Here is a 15,000-nt window from a genome sequence, read left to right on the forward strand (position 1 = left end):
TTTCGCCGGGCGGGATTGGTTAATGATTTCACCCCTCACTTTTCCGCGCGGCTTGGCTCTAATCAGTGGGGCCGGGCTTAATATACGCCTAAGGGGAGCAATCTGACGGGCGAGGCCGACCTGGAGTAGCTCTCGGAAGGGGTGGGAGGTTGGATTTGAGTCGGTGCTGGCGGAAGGGCTGGATTTCAAGGGCTTGGCCGGCTGGCCGGTGGTTGTCGGAAGCGGTGGGCATGAAGGGGTTGTCGGCTTGTAAGGCACGGGCTTAGCGAGGGCGTGGTAGGCCTCGGGAGGAAGCGGGGTGAATGAGGCCGCGGTGGCCGCACCGGGCGTCGCCATTGCCGGCTGCGCAGAGTGGATTGGGGTCGGTGTTGAGTGAGGGGCATTTTCCTTCTGGAAGGTAAGGGCCCGGAGGAGGCTAGTGGTTGGTGCGGTTGTAAGAGTGTGCCGGCGGGTGAAGGGTTGCGAAGGCGGCGCATTTGTAGCCTGCATGGTGAGTGTTAGTGTTGGGGTCGGGGTTGGGGGTCGGTGACGGGGAGAAGGTGAGGGAATAGGGTTAGTGTTGGGGTCGGGGACGGGCAAAGGGTTAGGGTAAGGTTTAAGGGTAGGGTTAGGGTTAGGGTTAGAGTTAGGGCGAGTGTTAGGGTTAGGGTTACGTTTAAGTGCAGGGTTTAGAGCGTGTGTTAGGGCCAGGGTTAGGGTTCGGCGAAGGGTAAGGTAGGCAAAGTGCAGAAGGTGAAATGGTTAACCAGTTAGCAGGCAGGGCAGCCGGCCGGCAATGAGAGCGGCCCGCCCGGTGATAAGGGTGCAGTTAGGTGGCGACCAGCCCAGCAGCTCCAGGGGCTAAGTACGGGTGGGTAAACGGTTAACCAGTTAGCAGGCAGGGCAGCCGGCCGGTAATTAGAGCCGACCTCCCGGCCATACGGGTGCAGTTAGGTGCCGACCAGCCCAGCAGCTCCAGGGGCTAAGTACGTGTGGGTAAATGGTTAACCAGTTAGCAGGCAGGGCAGCCGGCCGGTAATTGGAGCCGCCCGCCCGGCCATCGGGCTGCAGTTAGGTGCCGACCAGCCCAGCAGCTCCAGGGGCGAAGTGCATGTGGGTAAATGATTAACCAGTTAGCAGGCAGGGCAACCGGCCGGTAATTATAGCCGACCTCCCGGCCATACGGGTGCAGTTAGGTGCCGAACAGCCCAGCAGCTCCAGGGGCTAAGTACATGTGGGTAAATGGTTAACCAGTTAGCAGGCAGGGAAGCCGGCCGGTAATTGAGGCCGCCCGCCGGGCCATAGGGCTGCAGTTAGGTGCCGACCAGCCCAGCAGCTCCTGGGGCTACGTACATGTGGGTAAATGATTAACCAGTTAGCAGGCAGGGCAGCCGGCCGGTAATTGGAGCCGCCCGCCCGGCCATAGGGCTGCAGTTAGGTGCCGACCAGCCCAGCGGCTCCAGGGGCGAAGTGCATGTGGGTAAATGATTAACCAGTTAGCAGGCAGGGCAAACGGCCGGTAATTAGAGCCGACCTCCCGGCCATACGGGTGCAGTTAGGTGCCGACCAGCCCAGCAGCTCCAGGGGCTAAGTACGTGTGGGTAAATGGTTAACCAGTTAGCAGGCAGGGCAGCCGGCCGGTAATTGGAGTCGACCGCCCGGCCATAGGGCTGCAGTTAGGTGCCGACCAGCCCAGCGGCTCCAGGGGCGAAGTGCATGTGGGTAAATGATTAACCAGTTAGCAGGCAGGGCAACCGGCCGGTAATTAGAGCCGACCTCCCGGCCATACGGGTGCAGTTAGGTGCCGACCAGCCCAGCAGCTCCAGGGGCTAAGTACGTGTGGGTAAATGGTTAACCAGTTAGCAGGCAGGGCAGCCGGCCGGTAATTGAGGCCGCCCGCCCGGCCATAGGGCTGCAGTTAGGTGCCGACCAGCCCAGCAGCTCCTGGGGCTAAGTACATGTGGGTAAAGGATTAACCAGTTAGCAGGCAGGGCAGCCGGCCGGTAATTGGAGCCGCCCGCCCGCTCATCAGGGTGCAGTTAGGTGCAGAACAGCCCATCAGCTCCAGGGGCTAAGTACATGTGGGTAAATGGTTAACCAGTTAGCAGGCAGGGCAGCCGGCCGGTAAATAGAGCCACCCGCCCGGTGATAAGGGTGCAGTTAGGTGCCGACAGGCCCAGCAGCTCCAGGGGCTAAGTACATGTGGGTAAATGGTTAACCAGTCAGCAGGCAGAGCAGCCGGCCGGCAATTAGAGCCGCCCGCCCGCTAATCAGGGTGCAGATAGGTGCAGAACAGCCCATCATTTTCCAGGGGCTAAGTACATGTGGGTAAATGGTTAACCAGTTAGCAGGCAGAGCAGCCGGCCGGCAATGAGAGCCGCCCGCCCGCTAATCAAGGTGCAGTTAGGTGCAGAACAGCCCATCATTTTCCAGGGGCTAAGTACATGTGGGTAAATTGTTAACCAGTTAGCAGGCAGGGCAGCCGGCCGGCCGGTAATTAGAGCCGCCCGCCCGGTGATAAGGGTGCAGTTAGGTCCCGGCCAGCCCAGCAGCTCCAGGGGCTAAGTACATGTGGGTAAATGGTGAACCAGTTAGCAGGCAGGGCAGCCGGCCGGCCGGTAATTAGAGCCGCCCGCCCGGTGATAAGGGTGCAGTTAGGTGCCGGCCAGCCCAGCAGCTCCAGGGGCTAAGTACATGCGGGTAAATGGTTAACCAGTTAGCAGGCAGGGCAGCCGGCCGGCAATTAGAGCCGCCCGCCCGCTAATCAGGGTGCAGTTCGGTGCAGAACAGCCCATCAGCTCCAGGGGCTAAGTACATGTGGGTAAATGGTTAACCAGTTAGCAGGCAGGGCAGCCGGCCGGTAATTAGAGCCGACCTCCCGGCCATTACGGGTGCAGTTAGGTGCCGACCAGCCCAGCAGCTCCAGGGGCTAAGTACATGTGGGTAAATGATTAACCAGTTAGCAGGCAGGGCAGCCGGCCGGTAATTAGAGCCGACCTCCCGGCCATAGGGCTGCAGTTAGGTGCCGACCAGCCCAGCAGCTCCAGGGGCTAAGTACATGTGGGTAAATGATGAACCAGTTAGCAGGCAGGGCAGCCGGCCGCTAATTACAGCCGCCCGCCCGCTAGTAAGGGTGCAGTTAGGTGCAGGACAGCCCATCAGTTTCCAGGGGCTAAGTACATGTGGGTAAATGGTTAACCAGTTAGCAAGGCAGGGCAGCCGGCCGGCCGGTAATTAGAGCCGGCCGCCTGTCCGCCCGCTAGTAAGGGTGCAGTTAGGTGCAGAACAGCCCATCAGTTTCCAGGGGCTAAGTACATGTGGGTCAATGGTGAACCAGTTAGCAGGCAGAGCAGCCGGCCGGCAATTAGAGCCGCCCGCCCGCTAATCAGGGTGCAGTTAGGTGCAGGACAGCCCATCAGTTTCCAGGGGCTAAGTACATGTGGGTAAATGGTTAACCAGTTAGCAGGCAGGGCAGCCGGCCGGCCGGTAATTAGAGCCGGCCGCCTGTCCGCCCACTAATAAGGGTGCAGTTAGGTGCAGAACAGCCCATCAGTTTCCAGGGGCTAAGTACATGTGGGTAAATGGTTAACCAGTTCGCAGGCAGAGCAGCCGGCCGGCAATTAGAGCCGCCCGCCCGCTAATCAGGGTGCAGTTAGGTGCAGAACAGCCCATCAGCTCCAGGGTCTAAGTACATGTGGGTAAATGGTTAACCAGCTAGCAAGGCAGGGCAGCCGGCCGGCCGGTAATTAGAGCCGGCCGCCTGTCCGCCCGCTAATAAGGGTGCAGTTAGGTGCAGAACAGCCCCTCAGTTTCCTGGGCCTAAGTACATGTGGGTCAATGGTTAACCAGTTAGCAGGCAGAGCAGCCGGCCGGCAATTAGAGCCGCCCGCCCACTAATCAGTGTGCAGTTAGGTGCAGAACAGCCCATCAGCTCCAGGGGCTAAGTACATGTGGGTAAATGGTTAACCAGTTAGCAGGCAGGGCAGCCGGCCGGGAAATAGAGCCGGCCGCCTGTCCGCCCGCTACTAAGGGTGCTGTTAGGTGCAGAACAGCCCATCATTTTCCAGGGGCTAAGTACATGTGGGTAAATGGTGAACCAGTTAGCAGGCAGGGCAGCCGGCCGGTAATTACAGCCGCCCGCCCGCTAATAAGGGTGCAGTTAGGTGCAGAACAGCCCATCAGCTTCCAGGGGCTAAGTACATGTGGGTAAATGGTGAACCAGTTAGCAGGCAGGGCAGCCGGCCGGCCGGTAATTAGAGCCGGCCGCCTGTCCGCCCGCTAATAAGGGTGCAGTTAGGTGCAGAACAGCCCCTCTGTTTCCAGGGGCTAAGTACATGTGGGTCAATGGTTAACCAGTTAGCAGGCAGAGCAGCCGGCCGGCAATTACAGCCGCCCGCCCGCTAATCAGGGTGCAGTTAGGTGCAGAACAGCCCATCAGTATCCAGGGGCTAAGTACATGTGGGTAAAGGGTTTACCAGTTAGCAGGCAGGGCAGCCGGCCGGCCGGCAATTAGTGCCGACCTCCCGGCAACAAGGGTGCAGTTAGGTCGCCGACCAGCCCAGCAGCTCCAGGGGCTAAGTATATGTGAGTAAATGGTTGACCAGTTAAGCAGGCATGGCAGCCGGCCGGTAAGCGGAGCGTCCCGCCCCGTAATACGGGTGCAGTTAGCTGCAGAACACACCGGCAGGTCCAGGGACGAAGTAGTGGACGGGGAAACGGTTAACCAGTTAACAGGCAGGGCAGCCGTACGGGCAGTAGAGCCGCCCGCCCCGTAATACGGGTGCAGTTCGCGGCAGACCAGCCCCGCAGCTCAAAAGTCTAAGTGGAGAACGGGGAACCGGTTGACCGGTGAGCCGAAGCATGCCAGCAGGCAGGGAAGGTGCAAAAAGGGCCGATAAGACCGAACCGGCACGAGTAACAGGCTGCCGGGGGCGGGTTCCCAGCAAACCAGGTGAGGGGGCGTGGCCGGAGGCCGCGCAGCAGAGCCGCCCGCCCGTGAGTACGGTTAGAGGCAGCAGCGGGCTTCCCCAGCAGGGCAGAAGCCGAAGTGGAGGGAGCGAAATGGTTAACCAGCGAGCAGGCAGCATTCCGGCAGGGCTGGAGGGCGAAAAACGGCGTAAAATAACGGACCGGCAGGAGGAAATGGCTGCCGGGGGGCGGACCCAGAGCCCTCACGTGAGGGGGCGGTTCGGGAGGCAGAGCCGCGCATGCGCGGTTGGAAAACGCGTCAAGTCGGAGCAGGGTGAAATCATTAACCAGTCGGCCGCTTCGACGTCGGCTGGCCGGGCCGAGGAGGGTCGGACCGGGGAAAGGTTCCCGGTTTCGTGTCCGTCGGGTGGTCCCGAGTGCGGCAGGAAAAAATCCGGAGTCCTGGGAGCCTTTTTTAAAAAAGAACCGGTCCGGGATGGGGTCGGATTTGGAAGCGTTTGCGGGGCCTAGGTGCCTCTTCGTCGGCATGACTACCGGACGGTCACCCGCCGATCGGCATTTGCGATTTGTTGGCTGGGGAGGTTGGCGGGGTACCTGCAGAATAGTAGGAGGTGGCAAATCGAGAATCGGTCGACATCGCCAAGTGCCTTCTCGAGCCTCCAGGTCTGCAGGGACCGACCCAGGCTGCCCCCAAACCGACCGCGAGGCCGTGCCGGGCGGCCATTTTTGGCCATTTTCGGCATTTTTCGCGTCTTTCGGTAGGTCACGGAAAGCGGCGGCCTGAAGCCCGGGCGTGCCCGGGGAAGGCTCCCCTTCGCCCGCGGGACCGGATTTGCCCCGGAAACGTCCCGAAGCCGGCCGGGAAGGCGGTTTCGAGGGCGAAGCACCTCCGATTGCCTTCGCAAGGCCGGGGAAAGTGGCCCCTGGGCCCGGGAGAGCAAAATCCGTGCGAGGACGGAAGCCCATGAGGTCAGATCCGAGGCTCTTACCCGGCGCCCGGTGGGGGTATTCCCGCAAAGAGCAGCGAGTGCGCCCGGCGACGGGTCAAGTTGCAATTTCTGGCATGCCACTCCTGGAGCTGGTTCATGAGTTCCCCTCGGAAGTCCCGATGAGGAAAGGGCAAAATGGCGTTTTGCGGGCTTTGGGGCCTCTTCGTCGGTAGGACTACCGCCCGACCTTACGGTTGGAATTGTCGGCAGGGGAGGTTGGCGGGGTACCTGCAGAATAGTAGGAGGTGGCAAATCGAGAATCGGTCGACCTCGCCAAACGCCTTCTCGAGCCTCCAGGTCTGCAGGGACCGACCCAGGCTGCCGCCAAACCGACCGACAGGCCCTGCCGGCGGCCATTTTTGGCCATTTTCGGCATTTTTCGCCTCTTTCGGCCGGGATGGAAAAGCGGCGGACTGAAGCCCGGGCCTGCCCGGGGAAGCCTCCTAATCGCCCGGGGGACCGGATTTGCCCCGGTGAGAGCCCCCGAAACGTCCCGAAGCCGGCCGGGAAGGCGGCCAAGGGCGAAGCACCTCGCATTGCGTTGGCAGGCCGTGCAAAGTGGCCTCCGGGCCCGCGAGACAATGCAGGGTGCCCTCGGTGTGCCCCTGAGAAATGGTTAACCAAACAAAGGACAGTGCGCCTCGGATTGCATTGGCTGGCCCTGCAAAGGGGCCCCCGGGCCCGCGAGACGTTACAGATTGCCCTCGGTGTGCCCCTGAGAAATGGTTAACCAATTGGACTTAGTCTCTGGCGGAGAGGCAAAGTGTTTTCACGAGAAATGGTTAACCAATTGGACTTAGTCTCTGGCAGAGAGGCAAAGTGTTTTCCTGAGAAATGGTTAACCAATTGGACTTAGTCTCTGAACGGCAGGCAAACTGTGCCCCTGAGAAATGGTTAACCAATTGGACTTAGTCTCTGGCAGAGAGGCAAAGTGTTTTCTCGAGAAATAATTAACCAATGAGGCCAATGGACCTCGGGTTGCATTGGCAGGCCGGGCAATGTGGCTCTTGGGCCCGCGAGAGCAAAATCCGTGCACAGACGGAAGTCCATGAGGTCAGATCCGAGGCCTTTACCCGGCACCCGGTGGGGGTATTCCCGCAGAGAGTAGCGAATCTGCCCGGCGACGGGTCAAGTTGCAATTTCTGGCATGCCACTCCTGGAGCTGGTTCATGAGTTCCCCTCGGAAGTCCCGATGAGGAAAGGGCAAAATGGCGTTTTGCGGGCTTTTAGGGCCTCCTGGACGGTAGGACTACCGCCCGACCTTACGGTTGGAATTGTCGGCAGGGGAGGTTGGCGGGGTACCTGCAGAATAGTAGGAGGTGGCAAATCGAGAATCGGTCGACATCGCCAAAAACCTTCTCGAGCCTCCAGGTCTGCAGGGACCGACCCAGGCTGCCGCCAAACCGACCGACAGGCCCTGCCGGCGGCCATTTTTGGCCATTTTCGGCATTTTTCGCCTCTTTCGGCCGGGATGGAAAAGCGGCGGCCTGAAGCCCGGGCCTGCCCGGGGAGGCCTCCTAATCGCCCGGGGGACCGGATTTGCCCCGGTGAGAGCCCCCGAAACGTCCCGAAGCCGGCCGGGAAGGCGGCCAAGGGCGAAGCACCTCGCATTGCGTTGGCAGGCCGTGCAAAGTGGCCTCCGGGCCCGCGAGACAATGCAGGGTGCCCTCGGTGTGCCCCTGAGAAATGGTTAACCAAACGAAGGACAGTGCGCCTCGGATTGCATTGGCAGGCCGTGCAAAGGGGCCCCCGGGCCCGCGAGACGTTACAGGTTGCCCTCGGTGTGCCCCTGAGAAATGGTTAACCAATTGGACTTAGTCTCTGGCAGAGAGACAAAGTGTTTTCACGAGAAATGGTTAACCAATTGGACTTAGTCTCTGGCAGAGAGGCAAAGTGTTTTCAAGAGAAATGGTTAACCAATTGGACTTAGTCTCTGGCAGAGAGGCAAAGTGTTTTCACGAGAAATGGTTAACCAATTGGACTTAGTCTCTGGCGGAGAGGCAAAGTGTTTTCAAGAGAAATGATTAACCAATTGGACTTAGTCTCTGGCGGAGAGACAAAGTGTTTTCAAGAGAAATGGTTAACCAATTGGACTTAGTCTCTGGCAGAGAGGCAAAGTGTTTTCAAGAGAAATGGTTAACCAATTGGACTTAGTCTCTGGCAGAGAGGCAAAGTGTTTTCCAGAGAAATGGTTAACCAATTGGACTTAGTCTCTGGCGGAGAGACAAAGTGTTTTCAAGAGAAATGGATAACCAATTGGACTTAGTCTCTGGCAGAGAGGCAAAGTGTTTTCACGAGAAATGGTTAACCAATTGGACTTAGTCTCTGGCAGAGAGGCAAAGTGTTTTCAAGAGAAATGGATAACCAATTGGACTTAGTCTCTGGCGGAGAGACAAAGTGTTTTCAAGAGAAATGGTTAACCAATTGGACTTCGTCTCTGGCAGAGAGGCAAAGTGTTTTCAAGAGAAATGGTTAACCAACTGGACTTGGTCTCTGAACGGCAGGCAAATTGTGGCCTTGAGAAATGATTAACCAATTGGACTTAGTCTCTGGCGGAGAGGCAAAGTGTTTTCACGAGAAATGGTTAACCAATTGGACTTAGTCTCTGGCGGAGAGACAAAGTGTTTTCCAGAGAAATGGATAACCAATTGGACTTAGTCTCTGGGCAGAGAGGCAAAGTGTTTTCACGAGAAATGGTTAACCAATTGGACTTAGTCTCTGGCAGAGAGGCAAAGTGTTTTCAAGAGAAATGGTTAACCAATTGGACTTAGTCTCTGGCAGAGAGGCAAAGTGTTTTCAAGAGAAATGGTTAACCAATTGGACTTAGTCTCTGAACGGCAGGCAAATTGTGGCCTTGAGAAATGATTAACCAATTGGACTTAGTCTCTGGCGGAGAGGCAAAGTGTTTTCTCGAGAAATAATTAACCAATGAGGCCAATGGACCTCGGGTTGCATTGGCAGGCCGGGCAATGAGGCTCTTGGGCCCGCGAGAGCAAAATCCGTGCACAGACGGAAGTCCATGAGGTCAGATCCGAGGCCTTTACCCGGCACCCGGTGGGGGTATTCCCGCAGAGAGTAGCGAATCTGCCCGGCGACGGGTCAAGTTGCAATTTCTGGCATGCCACTCATGGAGCTGGTTAATGAGTTCCCCGCGGAAGTCCCGATGAGGAAAGGGCAAAATGGCGTTTTGCGGGCTTTGGGGCCTCTTCGTCGGTAGGACTACCGCCCGACCTTACGGTTGGAATTGTCGGCAGGGGAGGTTGGCGGGGTACCTGCAGAATAGTAGGAGGTGGCAAATCGAGAATCGGTCGACATCGCCAAAAACCTTCTCGAGCCTCCAGGTCTGCAGGGACCGACCCAGGCTGCCGCCAAACCGACCGACAGGCCCTGCCGGCGGCCATTTTTGGCCATTTTCGGCATTTTTCGCCTCTTTCGGCCGGGATGGAAAAGCGGCGGCCTGAAGCCCGGGCCTGCCCGGGGAGGCCTCCTAATCGCCCGGGGGACCGGATTTGCCCCGGTGAGAGCCCCCGAAACGTCCCGAAGCCGGCCGGGAAGGCGGCCAAGGGCGAAGCACCTCGCATTGCGTTGGCAGGCCGTGCAAAGTGGCCTCCGGGCCCGCGAGACAATGCAGGGTGCCCTCGGTGTGCCCCTGAGAAATGGTTAACCAAACGAAGGACAGTGCGGCTCGGATTGCATTGGCAGGCCGTGCAAAGGGGCCCCCGGGCCCGCGAGACGTTACAGATTGCCCTCGGTGAGCCCCTGAGAAATGGTTAACCAATTGGACTTAGTCTCTGGCAGAGAGGCAAAGTGTTTTCACGAGAAATGGTTAACCAATTGGACTTAGTCTCTGGCAGAGAGGCAAAGTGTTTTCCAGAGAAATGGATAACCAATTGGACTTAGTCTCTGGCAGAGAGGCAAAGTGTTTTCACGAGAAATGGTTAACCAATTGGACTTAGTCTCTGGCAGAGAGGCAAAGTGTTTTCAAGAGAAATGGTTAACCAATTGGACTTAGTCTCTGGCGGAGAGGCAAAGTGTTTTCAAGAGAAATGGTTAACCAATTGGACTTAGTCTCTGAACGGCAGGCAAATTGTGGCCTTGAGAAATGATTAACCAATTGGACTTAGTCTCTGGCGGAGAGGCAAAGTGTTTTCTCGAGAAATAATTAACCAATGAGGCCAATGGACCTCGGGTTGCATTGGCAGGCCGGGCAATGAGGCTCTTGGGCCCGCGAGAGCAAAATCCGTGCACAGACGGAAGTCCATGAGGTCAGATCCGAGGCCTTTACCCGGCACCCGGTGGGGGTATTCCCGCAGAGAGTAGCGAATCTGCCCGGCGACGGGTCAAGTTGCAATTTCTGGCATGCCACTCATGGAGCTGGTTAATGAGTTCCCCGCGGAAGTCCCGATGAGGAAAGGGCAAAATGGCGTTTTGCGGGCTTTGGGGCCTCTTCGTCGGTAGGACTACCGCCCGACCTTACGGTTGGAATTGTCGGCAGGGGAGGTTGGCGGGGTACCTGCAGAATAGTAGGAGGTGGCAAATCGAGAATCGGTCGACATCGCCAAAAACCTTCTCGAGCCTCCAGGTCTGCAGGGACCGACCCAGGCTGCCGCCAAACCGACCGACAGGCCCTGCCGGCGGCCATTTTTGGCCATTTTCGGCATTTTTCGCCTCTTTCGGCCGGGATGGAAAAGCGGCGGCCTGAAGCCCGGGCCTGCCCGGGGAGGCCTCCTAATCGCCCGGGGGACCGGATTTGCCCCGGTGAGAGCCCCCGAAACGTCCCGAAGCCGGCCGGGAAGGCGGCCAAGGGCGAAGCACCTCGCATTGCGTTGGCAGGCCGTGCAAAGTGGCCTCCGGGCCCGCGAGACAATGCAGGGTGCCCTCGGTGTGCCCCTGAGAAATGGTTAACCAAACGAAGGACAGTGCGCCTCGGATTGCATTGGCAGGCCGTGCAAAGGGGCCCCCGGGCCCGCGAGACGTTACAGGTTGCCCTCGGTGTGCCCCTGAGAAATGGTTAACCAATTGGACTTAGTCTCTGGCAGAGAGACAAAGTGTTTTCACGAGAAATGGTTAACCAATTGGACTTAGTCTCTGGCAGAGAGGCAAAGTGTTTTCAAGAGAAATGGTTAACCAATTGGACTTAGTCTCTGGCAGAGAGGCAAAGTGTTTTCACGAGAAATGGTTAACCAATTGGACTTAGTCTCTGGCGGAGAGGCAAAGTGTTTTCAAGAGAAATGATTAACCAATTGGACTTAGTCTCTGGCGGAGAGACAAAGTGTTTTCAAGAGAAATGGTTAACCAATTGGACTTAGTCTCTGGCAGAGAGGCAAAGTGTTTTCAAGAGAAATGGTTAACCAATTGGACTTAGTCTCTGGCAGAGAGGCAAAGTGTTTTCCAGAGAAATGGTTAACCAATTGGACTTAGTCTCTGGCGGAGAGACAAAGTGTTTTCAAGAGAAATGGATAACCAATTGGACTTAGTCTCTGGCAGAGAGGCAAAGTGTTTTCACGAGAAATGGTTAACCAATTGGACTTAGTCTCTGGCAGAGAGGCAAAGTGTTTTCAAGAGAAATGGATAACCAATTGGACTTAGTCTCTGGCGGAGAGACAAAGTGTTTTCAAGAGAAATGGTTAACCAATTGGACTTCGTCTCTGGCAGAGAGGCAAAGTGTTTTCAAGAGAAATGGTTAACCAACTGGACTTGGTCTCTGAACGGCAGGCAAATTGTGGCCTTGAGAAATGATTAACCAATTGGACTTAGTCTCTGGCGGAGAGGCAAAGTGTTTTCACGAGAAATGGTTAACCAATTGGACTTAGTCTCTGGCGGAGAGACAAAGTGTTTTCCAGAGAAATGGATAACCAATTGGACTTAGTCTCTGGGCAGAGAGGCAAAGTGTTTTCACGAGAAATGGTTAACCAATTGGACTTAGTCTCTGGCAGAGAGGCAAAGTGTTTTCAAGAGAAATGGTTAACCAATTGGACTTAGTCTCTGGCAGAGAGGCAAAGTGTTTTCAAGAGAAATGGTTAACCAATTGGACTTAGTCTCTGAACGGCAGGCAAATTGTGGCCTTGAGAAATGATTAACCAATTGGACTTAGTCTCTGGCGGAGAGGCAAAGTGTTTTCTCGAGAAATAATTAACCAATGAGGCCAATGGACCTCGGGTTGCATTGGCAGGCCGGGCAATGAGGCTCTTGGGCCCGCGAGAGCAAAATCCGTGCACAGACGGAAGTCCATGAGGTCAGATCCGAGGCCTTTACCCGGCACCCGGTGGGGGTATTCCCGCAGAGAGTAGCGAATCTGCCCGGCGACGGGTCAAGTTGCAATTTCTGGCATGCCACTCATGGAGCTGGTTAATGAGTTCCCCGCGGAAGTCCCGATGAGGAAAGGGCAAAATGGCGTTTTGCGGGCTTTGGGGCCTCTTCGTCGGTAGGACTACCGCCCGACCTTACGGTTGGAATTGTCGGCAGGGGAGGTTGGCGGGGTACCTGCAGAATAGTAGGAGGTGGCAAATCGAGAATCGGTCGACATCGCCAAAAACCTTCTCGAGCCTCCAGGTCTGCAGGGACCGACCCAGGCTGCCGCCAAACCGACCGACAGGCCCTGCCGGCGGCCATTTTTGGCCATTTTCGGCATTTTTCGCCTCTTTCGGCCGGGATGGAAAAGCGGCGGCCTGAAGCCCGGGCCTGCCCGGGGAGGCCTCCTAATCGCCCGGGGGACCGGATTTGCCCCGGTGAGAGCCCCCGAAACGTCCCGAAGCCGGCCGGGAAGGCGGCCAAGGGCGAAGCACCTCGCATTGCGTTGGCAGGCCGTGCAAAGTGGCCTCCGGGCCCGCGAGACAATGCAGGGTGCCCTCGGTGTGCCCCTGAGAAATGGTTAACCAAACGAAGGACAGTGCGGCTCGGATTGCATTGGCAGGCCGTGCAAAGGGGCCCCCGGGCCCGCGAGACGTTACAGATTGCCCTCGGTGAGCCCCTGAGAAATGGTTAACCAATTGGACTTAGTCTCTGGCAGAGAGGCAAAGTGTTTTCACGAGAAATGGTTAACCAATTGGACTTAGTCTCTGGCAGAGAGGCAAAGTGTTTTCCAGAGAAATGGATAACCAATTGGACTTAGTCTCTGGCAGAGAGGCAAAGTGTTTTCACGAGAAATGGTTAACCAATTGGACTTAGTCTCTGGCAGAGAGGCAAAGTGTTTTCAAGAGAAATGGTTAACCAATTGGACTTAGTCTCTGGCGGAGAGGCAAAGCGTTTTCAAGAGAAATGGTTAACCAATTGGACTTAGTCTCTGAACGGCAGGCAAATTGTGGCCTTGAGAAATGATTAACCAATTGGACTTAGTCTCTGGCGGAGAGACCAAGTATTTTCACGAGAAATGGTTAACCAATTGGACTTAGTCTCTGGCAGAGAGGCAAAGTGTTTTCACGAGAAATGGTTAACCAATTGGAATTAGTCTCTGGCAGAGAGGCAAAGTGTTTTCACGAGAAATGGTTAACCAATTGGACTTAGTCTCTGGCGGAGAGACAAAGTGTTTTCAAGAGAAATGGATAACCAATTGGACTTAGTCTCTGGCAGAGAGGCAAAGTGTTTTCACGAGAAATGGTTAACCAATTGGACTTAGTCTCTGGCGGAGAGACAAAGTGTTTTCAAGAGAAATGGTTAACCAATTGGACTTAGTCTCTGGCAGAGAGGCAAAGTGTTTTCAAGAGAAATGGTTAACCAATTGGACTTGGTCTCTGAACGGCAGGCAAATTGTGGCCTTGAGAAATGAATAACCAATTGGACTTAGTCTCTGGAGGAGAGACAAAGTGTTTTCACGAGAAATGGTTAACCAATTGGACTTAGTCTCTGGCAGAGAGGCAAAGTGTTTTCAAGAGAAATGGTTAACCAATTGGACTTGGTCTCTGAACGGCAGGCAAATTGTGGCCTTGAGAAATGATTAACCAATTGGACTTAGTCTCTGGCGGAGAGACAAAGTGTTTTCACGAGAAATGGTTAACCAATTGGACTTAGTCTCTGGCAGAGAGACAAAGTGTATTCACGAGAAATGGTTAACCAATTGGACTTAGTCTCTGGCAGAGAGGCAAAGTGTTTTCACGAGAAATGGATAACCAATTGGACTTAGTCTCTGGCAGAGAGGCAAAGTGTTTTCAAGAGAAATGGTTAACCAATTGGACTTAGTCTCTGGCAGAGAGGCAAAGCGTTTTCCTGAGAAATGGTTAACCAATTGGACTTAGTCTCTGGCAGAGAGGCAAAGCGTTTTCCTGAGAAATGGTTAACCAATTGGACTTAGTCTGTGAACGGCAGGCAAATTGCGGCCATGAGAAATGGTTAACCAATTGGACTTAGTCTCTGGCAGAGAGTCAAAGTGTTTTCCTGAGAAATGGTTAACCAATTGGACTTAGTCTCTGGCGGAGAGGCAAAGTGTTTCCCGTTGTAATGGTTGGCCAATGCACTTCGGATTGCGTTGGTAGGCCGTGGAAAGTGGCTCTTGGGCCCGCGAGAGCAAAATCCGTGCGCAGACGGAAGTCCATGAGGTCAGATCCGAGGCCTTTACCCGGCACCCGGTGGGGGTATTCCCGCAGAGAGTAGCGGGTGTGCCCGGCGACGGGTCAAGTTGCAATTTCTGGCATACCACTCCTGGAGCTCGTTAATGAGTTCCCCTCGGAAGTCCCGATGAGAAAATGGCAAAATGGCGTTTTGCGGGCTTTGGGGCCTCCTGGACGGTAGGACTACCGCCCGACCTTACGGTTGCAATTGTTGGCAGGGGAGGTTGGCGGGGTACCCGGAGATTTTCGGGGACACGATTTTCAGAACATTTTCAGACAACGGTCACACTTTAAAAATGCCCAGAAAAGTGCGACTTTGAGGGTGGTAAGCGTTTTCAAATAGAATACCTTTCAAAGAGCTCTCGGAAGTCCTATATGAGGATTTAAGATGAATTTGTGCGGGCTTTCCGAACTCCGTTGTCGGTCTGAAATATCGGCCAGGGTCCAGACCGGTGGTAACCCTGGTTTAATAAACATGGCGTGTGGCGAAAAGAACAGACAAAATGACAAAGTGTCAAATATATATATACATGTGTATTTATGAACAAAAAAAATCACAA

The sequence above is a fragment of the Cetorhinus maximus genome, unplaced genomic scaffold, assembly GCF_964194155.1.
Source record: "Cetorhinus maximus unplaced genomic scaffold, sCetMax3.hap1.1 HAP1_SCAFFOLD_863, whole genome shotgun sequence".
Taxonomy (NCBI): Eukaryota; Metazoa; Chordata; class Chondrichthyes; order Lamniformes; family Cetorhinidae; genus Cetorhinus; species Cetorhinus maximus.